The sequence below is a fragment of the Tympanuchus pallidicinctus genome, unplaced genomic scaffold (genome assembly GCF_026119805.1).
Source record: "Tympanuchus pallidicinctus isolate F22 unplaced genomic scaffold, pur_lepc_1.0 scaffold34, whole genome shotgun sequence".
NCBI lineage: Eukaryota > Metazoa > Chordata > Aves > Galliformes > Phasianidae > Tympanuchus > Tympanuchus pallidicinctus.
Window position 1 is genome coordinate 452,765 of NW_026294752.1, and position 15,432 is coordinate 468,196.

At 36.7% G+C, this 15,432-nt stretch overlaps 1 protein-coding gene across 1 annotated transcript in view; it reads left to right on the plus strand.

Moving 5' to 3' along the window:
- Positions 1–15,432, plus strand: part of POU6F2 (POU class 6 homeobox 2) — a 246,238-nt gene that overhangs the window by 73,759 nt on the left and 157,047 nt on the right. The gene's annotated exons all lie outside the window — the stretch shown is intronic.

Below are 15,432 nucleotides of genomic sequence, written 5' to 3' on the forward strand. Positions count from 1 at the left end.
CAGTTTTATGAGACACCAGGTATCTCTTCCACCTTAGTGTTCCATGCTGTTAGAACCAGTACGCAGTCCAAACACATGTGATATAAAATGCATATTTATTTACTGCTTATTATTTTGGTTGCTTCCCAGACAGCAGTTGGCTGTCCACATGAAAGTAATAGAGGTGTGAGCAGGCAATATCAAAATAAAACTTTAGCTCTTTCAAATAGTTGGTTTGTTTATCTGTGTGATTACTGATTGCTGAAATAAGTGGTAGAAAGTTTTCCTCAGCCAAAATATGAATTATATTAAGTGAATGCTCTGCACTGCCCCCTAAGTGCTTTTCAGGTGATTGTACTGTGGGTTGTTGGCTATTTCCTGAATGGCTTGAAGCACCAAATCCTACAGGTTGTGAAACAGAGCAAAGGAAGAGACAGCTCATGTGCTGAACAAACTCCTTTACAAACTACATGCATAGTACTCTCACCTGTTGGAGCAGCTGCTTGCCTTTACCTTGTGCATGTTTTAAAGTTTAATGTCAACAGACCTCTCTTATCATAGTTGTAAATGGTTTTCACTTTAATGTTTAAAATAATGTCTCTCTCATACCATTAAGCTGCACCGAAGAACCTGTCATTCATAAATCATAGATGAAAAGGACACACTAATGCACAAATTTTGCTTGTTTAAAATTTGAGAGTGCATGTAAAGTAGGGAACTGGAGATTAAAAAAATAATGCAGGACCAGGAGCGGGTAAAAACAGATATAACAAAGTGAAGGAGAAGTGGCTTTTTAGCGTAGGTGGATGATGAAATCTTAATGAAGAAACAGGCATTATAAAAATGTATCCTTCTATTCTGGAGTGCTCCAGGTTATGGCTGCTGTGTATGTAGTATTATAAATAAACATAAGCTCGTGCAGTTCTTACATCATTTATTTGCCCTGTGTTGCAAAGCTGTTAGGGATTAAGTCCGGCAACCCTTGCTCTTTAGTTTATCCTTGGGTGTGTAATTGCTAGCTAAAAGGTGCAACTCTGCTACCAAATAAATGTTGCGAGGAATGGCTTTAACAGATGGAAAGTTTTGCTCTAATCTTTACTAAGGGACTTGCTGGGTCATCAGGTAGAGGTGGAGACAATCATATCTTCCGTGAAGTACCCAAATGTGACAACAACTGTGAATTAAGTTACTTGCTTTGCTGTTTGTACGCTTCTGTATTCTCCCCTCCCATCCCTCTAAACACCTTACAACTTCCCAAGAGTTGGATGACAGTGCTTTGTTTCTGGACAATGTCTTTAGCTGTGTGATATCATCAGTTCCATGACTGATTTCTGGTTCATATTTGTTATGATCATTTGCAAGATAATCATAGAATGTGTGTTATTTTTTTTAAGAGACAGGATTTTATAGTAGCGTTTCCTTCAAGCTGCTTTGGTAATTCATGCCCTGTGGGTAAAATCAAACCATATTCTTCAACTTTCTTCTCTTTTAAACCTATCTGTGTGGCATTGTCAACATAGATGACTGGGGGACATGTTTGCATGCTGTTTTCCAGCCTGTCTTATTGCTCCCATTCTTGTCAACATCTGCTGCCCCTGCACGTTCAGTGCAATCAAACTTAGATGTCAAAAGCTTCTTTGGCCAGGTTCTTCTCTAGTTTTTATTCTCTCATCAGTAAAATCTTCATTTCAAACTAGCCTAGCCAGGTAAATCAAAAGACATCCTACAGAATTCTGGAATAACGTAGGAATTCAGAAAATCTTTGATTTAAGCTGCTTTAATGTGGGTAGTTCCACTAATTTTTGTATGAACTGTGTGCATAGATGATTTTCTTATGGAGCTCGGAATAATTTCATCTCAAGGTGAATGGACGGAAAATGAAAATTCTTGCTTATGGATAGTGGGAAAAAAAAGCATTCAATGATAGAATTCATAGTGGAGATGCATTAAGTATTTGGAAAGAGAAAACAGGAGTTCCTTTAAAAATTCAGGACATCGGTAAAACAGCATGATTAATGATATGGAAATTACTCACACAATATGACTTATCCAGTGAAATTCCTTAATCTTCAGTTATCAATTGGCTATAAATAATCTTTTTTTTTTTTTTTTTTTTAAATTGTGTTAGATTGTTCAGTTGCTATATGGGCCTCATCCACCACTAAGTCAGTAGGAATTTTTTTTTTTTGCATCAAAGAAGAGAGAATTAGATTGTAAGCCTCTTTCAAAACTTTATACATGTTGATTATTCTGTCATTACACTGTCTTTTGTCATACACACTGCTGCACCATATCCACTCCCTAAGCAAGTAAGTTGAATGTGTGTGAATAGAAGGAATACAAATGTGTGAATTTTCACTTTGAGCACGTGCGAAAAACTAGAATTTTACAAGCTCCTATTAAGCAGATTTCATAAGCACAAAGAATATGTGAAGAATACAGTTTACTGAGATGTGAGGAGGTTGATGGCAAATATAGCTATATGGTTTAGAGTAAATAGAAGTCTCTAAACATAACACAAATTCACCTATGGAACATTGGCTTGCCACAAACACTCATTTAGAGAAAACAATAAAATCAACAACCATAACTTTTTACTGGAATCCACAAAAACTACTGAAGGTAAGAGATCAAATGCCATTCAAGGAAGTTGTGGTCCCTATTCCCAGCCACAGTTACCAACCTGTTTTGCTCTCACAATTTCTAAACAGCAAAAATCAGAAGGCATCACCACAGCAATGATGAGGCTGTGGAAGGGAGATAGGTACTCTGCAACACCATGTATTCCCAGCCCGTTATTTCAGCCCACTGTTTCTTGGCCTGCCTTTATTGCTTAATGCAGAAAACACTTCTAGCTCTCCTCTCATCATCCAAGCAGGTGTTTGTCAATATGCACCTTTCTGTCTTTGGGAAAAAATATCTGGGCTGAATAGTATGAGTTTATGCAGCTCCTTTGGCAGGTCAGATCACTCTGAGTTTTTTTGTTTGCTTGCTTTTCAATTTTGGTTATCCTTCTCAATGATCTTGCCAGGGGAAGAATCTTAGAACTTAATCTCAGAGCAATGTCTGGAAGCTGTTTTTTGTAGAAAAGTACTGTCTCCTCAAATCCATCTGCTTTTTCTAGATCACAATATTTCCGTATATCTGAACAGAAAGTTACTTTGGAAGAAAAGAGTTTGGTTTGTCTTGTTCTCTTAAGATATTTTTATCCCTTTCGATTCCACGTTGAAGAGTTGCTGTCTTCAGCCTGACCTCTCATTTCATTCAGTTTTCCATGACAGCCAAGGAATTTTGAGCTAAAATGTTGATGTTATTTTAGCTATCCTTTTAATACAGTAGGCCTGTTGAAATGAGAAGAAACTAGCTCTGTGTCATCTGCCAGCTCAGTGCTAGCTACCTATGCTCTGTGGACCAGAATTTGAGTCTCTCCACGATGGCTAGCCCAAATCTATTGCACAGCATATCAATGAGACAATATTGTTTTAGACTTCACCACTATAGAGCCTATATGATACTTGTACCTCAAAATAAATAAAACAAAATAAATCAGCAAGTTTCATGACGTGGAAACTTTGCATGTTTAATTTTCACTATGCATTGTGCTGTTCTTAAAATGGGTATCAATAATTTGTTTCCAAGTCAGAGTTTCTCAGTCTTGAGTTCTGAAAGAAATGAGAAAAGACTATCTCCCCAAATCATTAGAGAAAGGCTTCAGTGCTGAAAGGAAGCATTGCATGAATGAAAATGTGAAATAATTACATTATTTAAACAGCAGCTGATCATATTTTAGCTGCAACACAGTGGAAAAGGAAATATATTAAACATCTTGACAGCTAGGTAACAGCTATTCAAATAAATTCATATGGGTAACAGTAGATAACAGCAGAAAAATTTAGAAAGCTTTTTTTTTTTTTTTAATATGATCAGTCAAAACTAATGTTGGTTAAAAACATTATGGTAACAAAAGCAAAAAAAATATATTGTTTGCATTGATTAGGTCTTGTTTCTTTTGAACATAGATTTGATCATTAATTGAGCAACAGAAAAAGTAAACGTGCTCTTTCTCCTTTTGCCCACAGATCTTAAAAATCAGAAGTCAGAGAGATGAAAAACAAGAAAGAGACAAAATAAATATATAAACTACAAGCCTCAATTGCTTACTGATCTAGAGTCCAAATTCTGGTTTCTAGAACATTTTCCCCTTTTAACTGAAGTGACGCAGTCCCTATTCATTTGTATTCCCCTTCAAGTAACATGAAATAGCTTTCAGAGTCTACAGAAAAGCAGTGTTTCACTTATGTATTTTAATGAGCACCAATGTCAGTAATAATCAAAATGATGTTTCACTTAGAGGAATAGTTTATTCCCAGGTACTTCTGCAGTGTACTAACATAACCAGAACATGAATGACAACAACCAAGAAAAGGAGCTGCACTCGCTAGCAATTTCAGTAAGCCCTCAAACCAAACAAACGTCCACTAATACTGCACTAATACTGCATAAATGCTGAATGTAGTACAGTCATTGTGAAGGGCTTTCTCACACAGAGGAGGGGTTAATGACCTTTTAAGAGAAACCTCCCTAACTCAGTATGTGGAAAGAAGCAAAATAAATTCTCAAACATAATGTGATGTACACAGAACGCCTATGGACTAGCAGCAGGCTTCCTCAGACACCTGTGTTCCATCCTCTCTGTGCTGTAGAGGAACTGAGGAAACAGGCAGACGTTCCTAAAGATGGTCTAATGCAGTAGGTTTTGTGTCTCCAGCTATTTGCTAGGAAACGTACAGTTTGGGGGACTTAACATGCTTTTGGGAGAAAAGATGCAAGAACCTTTGCGGGCTGGTTTTCCATTTGTGATGCTTTTCCTCATCATACAAGGCTTCACCCGTGGGAATGATGTGCTCCCTTGTTAATTGTTCATCTTGCACAGTGGCAAATTGCTGCCTTCACAGAGGTAATGTGAAAGGTTTGGGGATTTATTTGCTACTGGTTGTTTACTGATCACTCATAGTGCGTCAACTGTTTGTTGTTTTAATTTTTTTTTGCCCATAATTTTAAGGCCTATTAAAGTTTGTATGCTCCATTGTTGATTTCCACTCAAAATAGACCCAGACAATGCCTGTTTTTTCATTACTAATGAATATGGAACGACATCAGTAATGAAGTTATACAGATTAAATTAATTCTGAAATCAAACTGTTCACGTTTACTTATTTGCAAGCCAAGTTTTGGCAGGGTCTAAGTTTCCAACTTGTATGACGAGGAGCAGATGGGAAAGACAAAAGTGATCTGATCCTCAATTTTCCACCAAAAACCTATTAGTTAACTGCCTTCTGAGCAGGCATGGTCACTAGGCTAAGAACAGTGGAGTGACTAGTATCTAAAACCTGGGTATTTAAGGGCATGTAGCACTTTATTCAGCATCAGTCATCCTCCTAGCTCTAACTCAGACTGATACTGCTTCTGGCAGGAATATTCTGTGTGCAAGGTTGTAAATGAAATTTCTGTCAACCAGAACATGGATGCATTTTAATGCTGTTTTTAAAGTATAACTTTGCACCTGTTTGCCTTTAATCATCTTGAATTTAGACCGTGACAATTTAAATTAATGTAGAGAAAACTCATTCCAATAATGGTAAGCACTTAACTTACTGTAATCTTACAAAAGCCAAGAAATTGGGAATGCAAGTAGAAGTTCTAGCTGATGTTTGTCAGTCTGTTCCTCACCTGTGCATTGTAGCAAATATGCTGCATGCACTGGTGGATCACATGGAAATCAATAGGTGCATCTGTATGACATATGCATCTATGGCTCATATGCTGATCCAAGACTCCTAAATGCAATACAGTGAGCTACAGAAGGATTACCAGGATGGATTTGCAGCCTTCTCTCTTAATTTCCTTGCCTTGGTGGATTTAAGTCAGACATTTATAGTCCTTGTGGTTTAATTTCCTTTGTTTTTCTGTTGTGTTTGTATTAATAAAATCCTATGATTCATGTTTTAAAAACTCCCTGCACACAAACTTGTGTTCATGATAGACTGGTGAGATTCTAATCAAGCACATATATATTTAGGGACTCATAAAAACAACAAAGTCTTTATTGACCCACTGGGTTTATGGGCACTTTTAATGGTGTGAATTTTGAATCCATGAAACATTCAAGTTAATGGCTTGGGAGTCAATTCCTTTAATGAAATGTTTTTAAAGTCTACAGAACCACAGGCCTCTTTTCATTCTTTTATTTTTCTTTCTTTCTTTCTTTCTTTTTTTTTTTTTTTTTTCTTCTTTTTTTTTGGATACTTCCTCTTGTATTTTTTGTATCTTTTTCTCATCATAAGTTCTGTAGGTGAGTTGCGTCTTGTTAGTCTTTTAGATCTTGTAAAAGTTAATTGTACTCTTAATTCTTAAGTTTGTTCTGGTTCATAGGTCTAAAACAGGCTATTGGTGAGGCCTAGTAATGATTTCAGTATCTGGAATAATAAGGTGAATTTCCCACATTTGGGACCTATGGTGACCTTTTCCAGCCAGCAGATGGACTGGAATTTTTTGCTGAGATTAATCGGATCCACAACACTACGGATTCTAAGACCATTGCCTGTCTTGGTTTTATTTACTTACACATTATAAGAACAATATTGCTTTTAAATTTAATAAGCTACATATTTAACATGTTCTGCATACTCTTCTTTCACTTTGTTTTTATGTTTCATTATTACTAATTATGCAATGTTGAAAAGAAATTTTCAGCATAAAAACAAGCTTCTCATTTCACTTCCATGATTTAATTCATGTTCAAGTCAACACTGATGCTTTAGATTTAAAGAATCTGATTCTTTGATATCTTTCCCTTTCATTTTCTCAGATACTATTTCTCTAGTCTCTTTCTTCATTCAGTGCTGGTTGTTCTTGTCTGTCCTGTATATTCTGCTTTAAAGTTATTCAGAACTCAAATATTCTCTAATGTGCAACTGATTTCCCATTATATAACTGTAGTAAATGAAGAAAAGATAAATATCTGGTGCTGATAAACCTGTTGTAAACTGAGTTCCTGTATTCTAGTAGATGCAGCTCTTAACGAAAAATGCATCCTGTCCAAAAAGCAAGAAAATGACAGCAGTGCATTTTCAGGAAATTCACTTACTGGCAACCTGAAAGTTGATTCCTTTATTTATTTATTTTTAAAATAATAATATGTCTCAAGAACAAATTCTGTGCATGTTCTTTGAGAACTATGGGTCTAGCAATCTGAACGAAGCAATCGCTTTCAGAGAATCTCTTTGAGATGTTGGCCTTTCTTTTCCCAGATCAGTGTTTGTGAACTGTAAAGGAAGATAATGCTTCCCTCCTAGCACTGTAGCATGTTTAGAAATATTCAGACCCAGGTTTGCTTGTTTTTTTGATTATATTGCTAACAAAATCTGTTCCTTAAATCTTTTTTTTTTCTTTTTTTTTAATCCTGCCTTAGCAGGAACAGTAGTTCAAAGTTGTATCTTATGAAATTGCATTTATCTAATATGAGAACCTTGGCCAGTTGCAACTAAAATTAAAAACATATACTATTTGTTCCATTTGTCAGAAGAACATCGTTGGTTGTAAGTGTAAGACTTATCAAGTGTATCTTTATGCATTTTTGTTCCCATGAGTGCCATTATTTTGCAATTTCTTGGTGATATTTATGTATATTCAATGTTTGACATCAGATAATTTGAGTTTGCTGTGTTTGTGAGTTAACTCACAGGGGAGAAAGTTGTATTAAATAAATAATAGAGATAAATTTTATACTTCCGTATATCTCAAAGCTAATGCAAGTAACTTGCAGTGGAATGGTAACATGAAGACACTGTGCTATAATTTGATTGATTTGTTTTGACAGCAGCCAAATAATTGAGAGTGAAAGGTGTCAGCACAGATGAAATATTGTGTAAGCCACATTCAGAAGGCAACCCCAGCAGCAATAGCAACTGGAGTTTTATTTCCTTTGATATCACACTGTTACTCACTTCCAGTTTATTATAAAACCATGAAAGGTACGCAACTTTCCATATAATGGAAACAGAAGTTTGTCAGGTACTTGAACAACAGATTCTGACAATAGGATTTATGTTGGATACAATATACAAAGGTTAATTATCTTAATCTTTCCCCCTGGTTTTCTCTCTTCTTTTAATCCCCTGTTACAGGCTACTGCTTATCTGGCATCTTACCTCTAGCTTGGAGGGTAAGTGACTCCCTCCAGAGCAACCATCAGCGTCAGTCTATGGATTGCCTGGCAGGGAACTGATGCAAAAGCAGTGGTGCTATTACCCTCCCCAGCAGTGAAACTTGTTTTTAGTTCACCTCTTCTGCACAGCAAACTATACCCATCTTGGCTAACTGGGACAGAGCGAGGCTTGTCTGTTTGCCTTATAGTATCCAACTGCACTTGAAGGAACACAAAAAATTACAGCTTCTTTTAAGCCTAGGAGTGCATAACTGTGCAAGCAACCTAGTGCAGGGAGTAGCCAAATAGTCCAGCTGAAATAATGCCTGAAAGTAAAATGATTTGAAAGTCGGTATTGGTCTTCCCTAAAAGCATACTGAACAAGAGAAGAGAGTGTACCTGTAAAAACAAAGCTTCCTTTGTCTTGAAGTCTCATTTACTTCAGTGGGAGCAAGGTAGAGTTTGAACTGAAATGTATATGTCCTGCCATTCATTTCAGAAATGCTTCATTAAGAAGACATAGGTCGATGTAAATGACAAGGGCTCTCAGTAATGAGCTCCTGCTCATGCAAAACAAAACAAACTATGACAACCATCATGTTAACAAGATCAGGAACCCTTGTGGCTTTGTAATGTAACATCTAATCTATATCTATACGTATACCTATACAAATATAATTATCTTACTTGGAGAAAAGTAAATAACAGAATGGGATGAGATTTCCAATACCAAGCAATTTATACACAGTCACATTTCACTTACATTCTCTTTGTCTCCTAATCTGATCATTTCATAAGTGACATGGTGGCCATTAGAAACTGAGGTTGAAAAAGCTGAACTTACTGGTATTAATAAGGGAAAACTTTTTTGTTGAAGTGGTAGAGGAATGCAGGAGTAAACCACTGCTCATAAAATAAATCTTATTGTATAGTAGGCTGCATCTACTAAAGAGATTTGGTTTAGAGCAGTAGTGCATACTTGAAATGAATCCTAATGATTTCACCATCTGCCTCTTGTTTGATGTGTGTAGACCAGAATTGTCTTGGAGCAAGCTAAACTAGAAGCTCTGTTCCAGTGGCACTACAGAATCAGGTGGAGAATCCCACAGTACTACGTGCAGCCCAGGACAGTTGGTAATGTGGCCGATGCCATGCCCTGTGCTATCACGGCAGTGGCTCTTCTCACTGAATCTCTCGGCCCAGCCTCAGGCAAACACCCATCACTCAGCATCAACCAAAACATTGGCCCAAGATAATTCGTCTTCTCTAGCACAGCCAAGATAAGACACGAGGCTGGATACCCTTGGCATAGTAGGCCCTCTGGATATCTTCATGAATCATAGTTCAGTGCAAGAAACCAGGGTGCATACAGTCCAAATCAAGAACCCTCAACTGCAAGTAGAGGAGAATAAAGGGACGCAGGATCAACTGTCTCCATCTGGTGACCCACTTGTGCTGCACCTAATCACTTGCTAATATTGACATAGCCTTAAAACCTGTGTTAGTGGCACAGAAAGAAATAACTCATGACTAGTACATGCAATAAAATCAAAACCTATATTGCTGACAATTCAGAGCACTGTTGATTAGGTAGAGATGTTAGGAACAACTGCTCAAGTTGAAGGGGGTTGTGTTATTTTGTGTTATTTAATATTATTATTATTTAATAAATAACTCTACCAGGGCACTTGCAGAGTTAAATTTAACTTGTCAGATTTGATTTTAGCCACCAGCAGCTGTAATATTCTGTTTAGTAATTGTAGGAAAATGCTGAAAATGGAATACCTAAATGTGTGTGTATATAAAGCTACCCATAAGCACTGAAACAACCATTTAGATATATAAATCTGAAATTCTGTAGTTATTAAGATGTGATTTACGGTGGAATTGCAGGCTTCCTGAACAATATGATTTTTGTATGGATGTTAATTTCCTCATCAAGAATTAATCAGGATCCATGAAAACTTGGATGGTTGAAAAGATTCTCTCTAGAGTGCATGGTTTTCTTGAGAAGACTTTCATTTTCTTTCTAATACACCTTCAGAATTTTTTCACATCCCAGTTTGTTCCTATGAGCAGACATGCCTACTTTTACAGGCCCTATGGAGCTTCAAGAGCCTCGTCCAGGCTCTGGAAGAGAAACTCCTGAAAACTAAAGGGATATACAGAAGCAGAGGATGTAGTTAATTGAAAGATGCTCTGGCCACACTAATTGAGATCCCTTTTCAGTTGCACACCTCTTGATCATAAGGTACATTTACTAGTCCTTTGCTGACTGAAAAAAAGACATTAAAAGAAAAATAAAAAGACAAGTGAGGCATAACTCAAAAAGCACAGCCTGCTGGCAAGTATAAACCAAGCATTTGAGCCAACTCATAGGTATATCTGTCATTAAATATTTTTGTGGGCCTCTCTCTGTCTAGATAACTCAATAAATTGGTCTTTTATTTCGCTAAAGTTAGCTTTAGAAGTCTAGTTAAAGTACTGGGTAGATTTTCTTAATTGTAATGCCTGCTCTGTAAAGATTCCACTGACTATTAATAGATGGGTTTTTGGAGAATTTACTGCTGTGAATAGCATCCATCCTAGATAATGTGTTTTTGCCCAACACCTTCTCATATTTAAAGTAATCCCACACTGTTGTTGCAAGGGGTCAGTTCTAAGTGGTGATTGTAATAAGGCCACACAAAGCCATTTCCGAAGGCCCTCAACATTCAGTACTAGTGAGGCAGATTCATGTGAAGTGTGCTGCTTTAGTCTCCATTGACATTTGGGAATTTGAGTTTTAAAAACCCCAGAGTGAAGATCCTTAGGGTTTGGCTGACCATAACCTGCAAATAGTTTGGCAAGACACTATTTGCAGGGACTGCTCAAGAGCAGAATTTCCCTTCCCCCATTTCAGTGGTCAGCACTGACACATTGCATTATGAGAAAGAGTCCCACATAACGCAAAGCTACTTTCATTTGTCATGAGCGCTCAGCCTTATTTGAACTGACACCTTCTCCATCACCCCCAAGCTAGAATCCCAGTGTCAGAGTGCTTCAAGAAGTCGGGATTCAAAGCTATACTGTCTTGCCTAACAGATGTGATAGAGTGATGCAAAACAGCGTGGAAGAGTATTTCAGAGATGGAAAGACGATCCCATAGGTGGAGGTAGGTATGAATGGTGGATGTTAGATATGGATGTTCCAGTACATGGGAAAAGAGACAGCAAATTAAAAAGTAGGCCTCAGTGTGAGTTCAGACGAGGAAAGAAACCTGCAGGAACCGCTCTCTTCTCTTGGGCTTCATCAGTTCATTAGACTTCAGTGACCTGGGATGGTGCCATTAGAAAGGATTATAATTCCTGCATGTTCCAAGACAGAGCTCTTCCTTCTCCCATGACACCAGCATGCTCTGTTGCTCATTTAAAGTTTGATGCTGAGATTCTCTAGTGACAAGAACATGTGAAAACATTTTCAAATTAAACATCAGAGAAATTCCTGATGTGAGGAAATCAAGTTTACTTATAAAGAGCATAAAATGACCACAAGATGAGTCCTGCCTCTTACTGATTTAGTAAATGCTTATGCATTTGTCAGCTTAGGCATTTAAGTGATCTCTTTTAACATTTGAAAGTGTCACTCCAATCATTCAATGTTTAGTAATGTGGAAACTGAGGCAAGGAGAAGTGTAAGGACCGTCTAATGTTTCTCAAGAGGACAATAGCAGAAACAGCCTTAGAAACCATTCCCAAGTCCAGATTCGCCAAACTTATGCCTACAGATTTGTAGAGGAAGAGTGCCATGTTCAAATTAACCAAAGAAAATAACATTTTAGATCATACTATTTCCACAATATTTTCCAGGAATTCGTATAAAGCTGTATCTTGCTTGTCTCACGGGCATTTCTCATTGGTTTATGGGTTGGCTGCTTCCATGCGTAAAGCTAGTACTGGCCATATATTTTAGTCCACTCCTTGAGTTATACAAACACTTAGAACATGTGAAAAAGTATGATTCAAATAAGCACAATGACAGGGCTGCGAATGGTTTTCCTCCTTTTCTTCCCTTTCTGTCTTCTTTCCCCTAGAAAGTAGGGGTTTGGGATTAAGAAATTGTAACTGCTTTCTGTAAATTTAAAGCAGTTTATATTCTTGCCTGATTTTTTTGTTTGGAAGTGAATATCCTTGTCATGACAGACATTTAGCTCTACATGCAGTTACATTTCAAAAATGCACCTGCTTTTTAAAGATGGGGTAAGAGAAGGTAGGGAGGAGTACCACGACTTGGGTCTCATGCCAGACATTAATGTAAAATTAATTCCTTTAAAAAGATTTTTAAAAAACCACAACATTTTTCTAATGTGCATTAAGAATGTTGGAGTGCTCACTGAAGCATATGCTTTGAGCTTTCAGGAGCAATCTGTAGTCAGGCATTTTAAATGAAAATTGATTTGTGATTTACATGGTCAGTGGAAAGAAAATTAACTTATGGAAGGTTGTAATGAAATATTAGACAAGTAAAAAAGTAGATGGTGATCTAGTGGAACTAAAAGTCCCATCTGGAAGAATTCTGTGACATTTTTACATTTATCTGTGTTCTGCATGAGTTGTAATGTTAGTGGTAATTTTATGGGACTGAACTGAAATGAAAAGGGTGTTATCACAGATTGCCTACAATATAGGATTGTGTTCAGTGGAGAGTCCTGTATCCTTTTCTCCATTTTCCTATAATATGACTCATTGCACTTTTTTCAGCTACTGTTGTTGAATTCATTCAGCCTTTTACTTGGGGTTATTAAAGAAGAACATCAAATGCTCACAAATACAATCTAACAGCACATTTAAAAGCAACACTGCTTCCACTTACTCCTGCATAGCTGAGATGCTGTCCAGGAGATTCTTTAAATATATATACTATAGGAGCAAATGGTACTTCTGAAACCATATATTAGCACAGATTTGAAGTTATTTTCTCTTTTAATTTCTGACTCATCGGCAATAGGAAAGAGATAAAGCTTCTCCAGAATACATAATGCAGTATATGTTTCTATTTCTCTATTCCTTTTAAACACTGATTTTTCAGTGTGTGACATCCTTGATTGCACTTGCTGTCAGCTTCTTGGAGAATGAAGAAAGAGAAACATGTCAGAATAGCATGATGCCATACTCTCTTCACTCTTCTCCTGCTTCTGTAATAGAAAATCTTCTTCCTGTTTCAATAATCCACACTTTACTGGTACTGGAAAGAGGAACTGATGTACTAATCTCTTACAGTTACTTCTCCTCCTGTAGTCTCCATATATGACAATTTCTGATTTATCCTATTTTGTATAGCTTGATCTGGCAAAAGATGAATGTTCTATTGAGTTAGGAGGATCTATTAAAGCATTTGGTGAAATTTGCCCTGTTGTGGATTTAAGAGACCTCCAATTTTCTCAATATAGAAAAAAATATTCCAATCAAAGGTTTGCTTCCTTTTATTATTATTAAATAAATTATACATTACCTCTCTGTCCTATTGAAGTCATGTTTGTTGTAGACATCTTGCCTTTCCTTTCACAGGAGAGTTGTGTTAGATTCCTCAAGCAGGTGAAACTAGATTTATGCAATTTATTTTTCTCTGTTCCTTTAAAAAATACATCTGTCTGATTTAAGTGCATTCTAAGTATTCTAGTTTATTTGAAGTCCAGAGGATTTGACTGTAACTCAGCATCATGCAGGAATTGGTCATTACCAAGTAAACACAGATTGCAGACTTGTACCTCTTCTAGCTTCTTGTTGCTGTTGCATTGTTTTATTTCTCCAGCTGGAGAATCTGGTTTGAACCATGTGAGTATCACTGTTAGCTGTAATAGTCTTAAATATCATATTGTGCAACCAATACCACAACGTACTAGCATGTACAAGTGCATTTTTTGAAGAAAGTAATTTGAAATGCATTACTTCTCCACCGAATGAATTTTGTAAGGATGTTTGAAAGAAAAGAAACATCACAAATCTATCACAAACAGTACATATGTTTTTCAATAAAATGATCTGGCTAATGATGGAAGGAGCAGCCTTTATAATAACAGGATACTATAAAGGTCAATATTAGGTATTGGCTTTCCATCCTGTCCATCTGAAACACTATACCATGGTGAGTGTAATCAGTAAATGGTAGTAAATGAACCAATTAGAAACATTAGCATTGCAGAAAGACAAGAGTTGAGAATAGATGTTAAGTGGATCCTGCAGTTGGTAATTGTCATCCTGGGAATAATTACACTAATTAATAGCTGGTAACCCCAGACCCCTTGTGCCTGTGACTTTGAATGAGTTAATGATTGCTGCTCTAGAGAGTGTATTGCTAGTAGATTTTCAGTAAGTGTCAGCAGAGTAAAAAGGCCCCAGGGAACAGACTTGGGCTCTGATGATCTTTAGTGTCCCCACTTTTACAAACCAGAAGTACTTCCCTGAACGATCAGATAATGTCTCTACAGACCACAAAGTAATGCATAGGGGTTGGAGACTTTCAAATGAAGAGATCCATTTCATCATAAAGTTCCTGATTTGTAAAGTTAATACTAAGTTCGTGTAACCTCAGCCTTATATCATTTGCAATCAGCAGGTTTCCCTTCTGAGGCTGTGCTTCAAATGAACCACAAAAGCCCTTTTTTTTTTTTTCTGGTTCCTCCTGACAATAGTTAAGTGGACTCTATTTCTGCTGGAGTTAATTTAAAATGTTACCAAATCTTTCTTGACATCATTTAATTTTTGTGGGCTGTTAAAGACTGGAAAGTTTATTTTAAATAGAAGAATGGATCTAACTCCTTCGGCTATTGTATTCTTTCTCTGTCTCTCTTTCCTCCCCCATAAGCAAAAAGTACAGAAGTTCTGTAATATACATAAATTCATGAAATATAATCTAACTGTCTTCTTAGGGACAATACCAGGGATAACACTTGGTTTTTTTGTCATTAAAATAAATACTTGACTGATGTCAAAATGTCAGCAGAAGAATTCCAATAAAATCAACATGATGTCCATTAACCATAGAGGACAGTGTAAGGAGAGTTTAGTCTTGCAGTCTGTGATGGAAAGGATTATTAATATACTTTATTACCTTTGATCACATGAGACAAACAAAAAATACAGAGTACTGCCCTTGTTGGAGCCTTTTTTTTTTTTTTTTCCCCACACACACAAACACACACACACAAAACAACAGAAAAAAACCACCCTGAAATATAACAAGGTAGTATTGTAATATCATAAATCCAG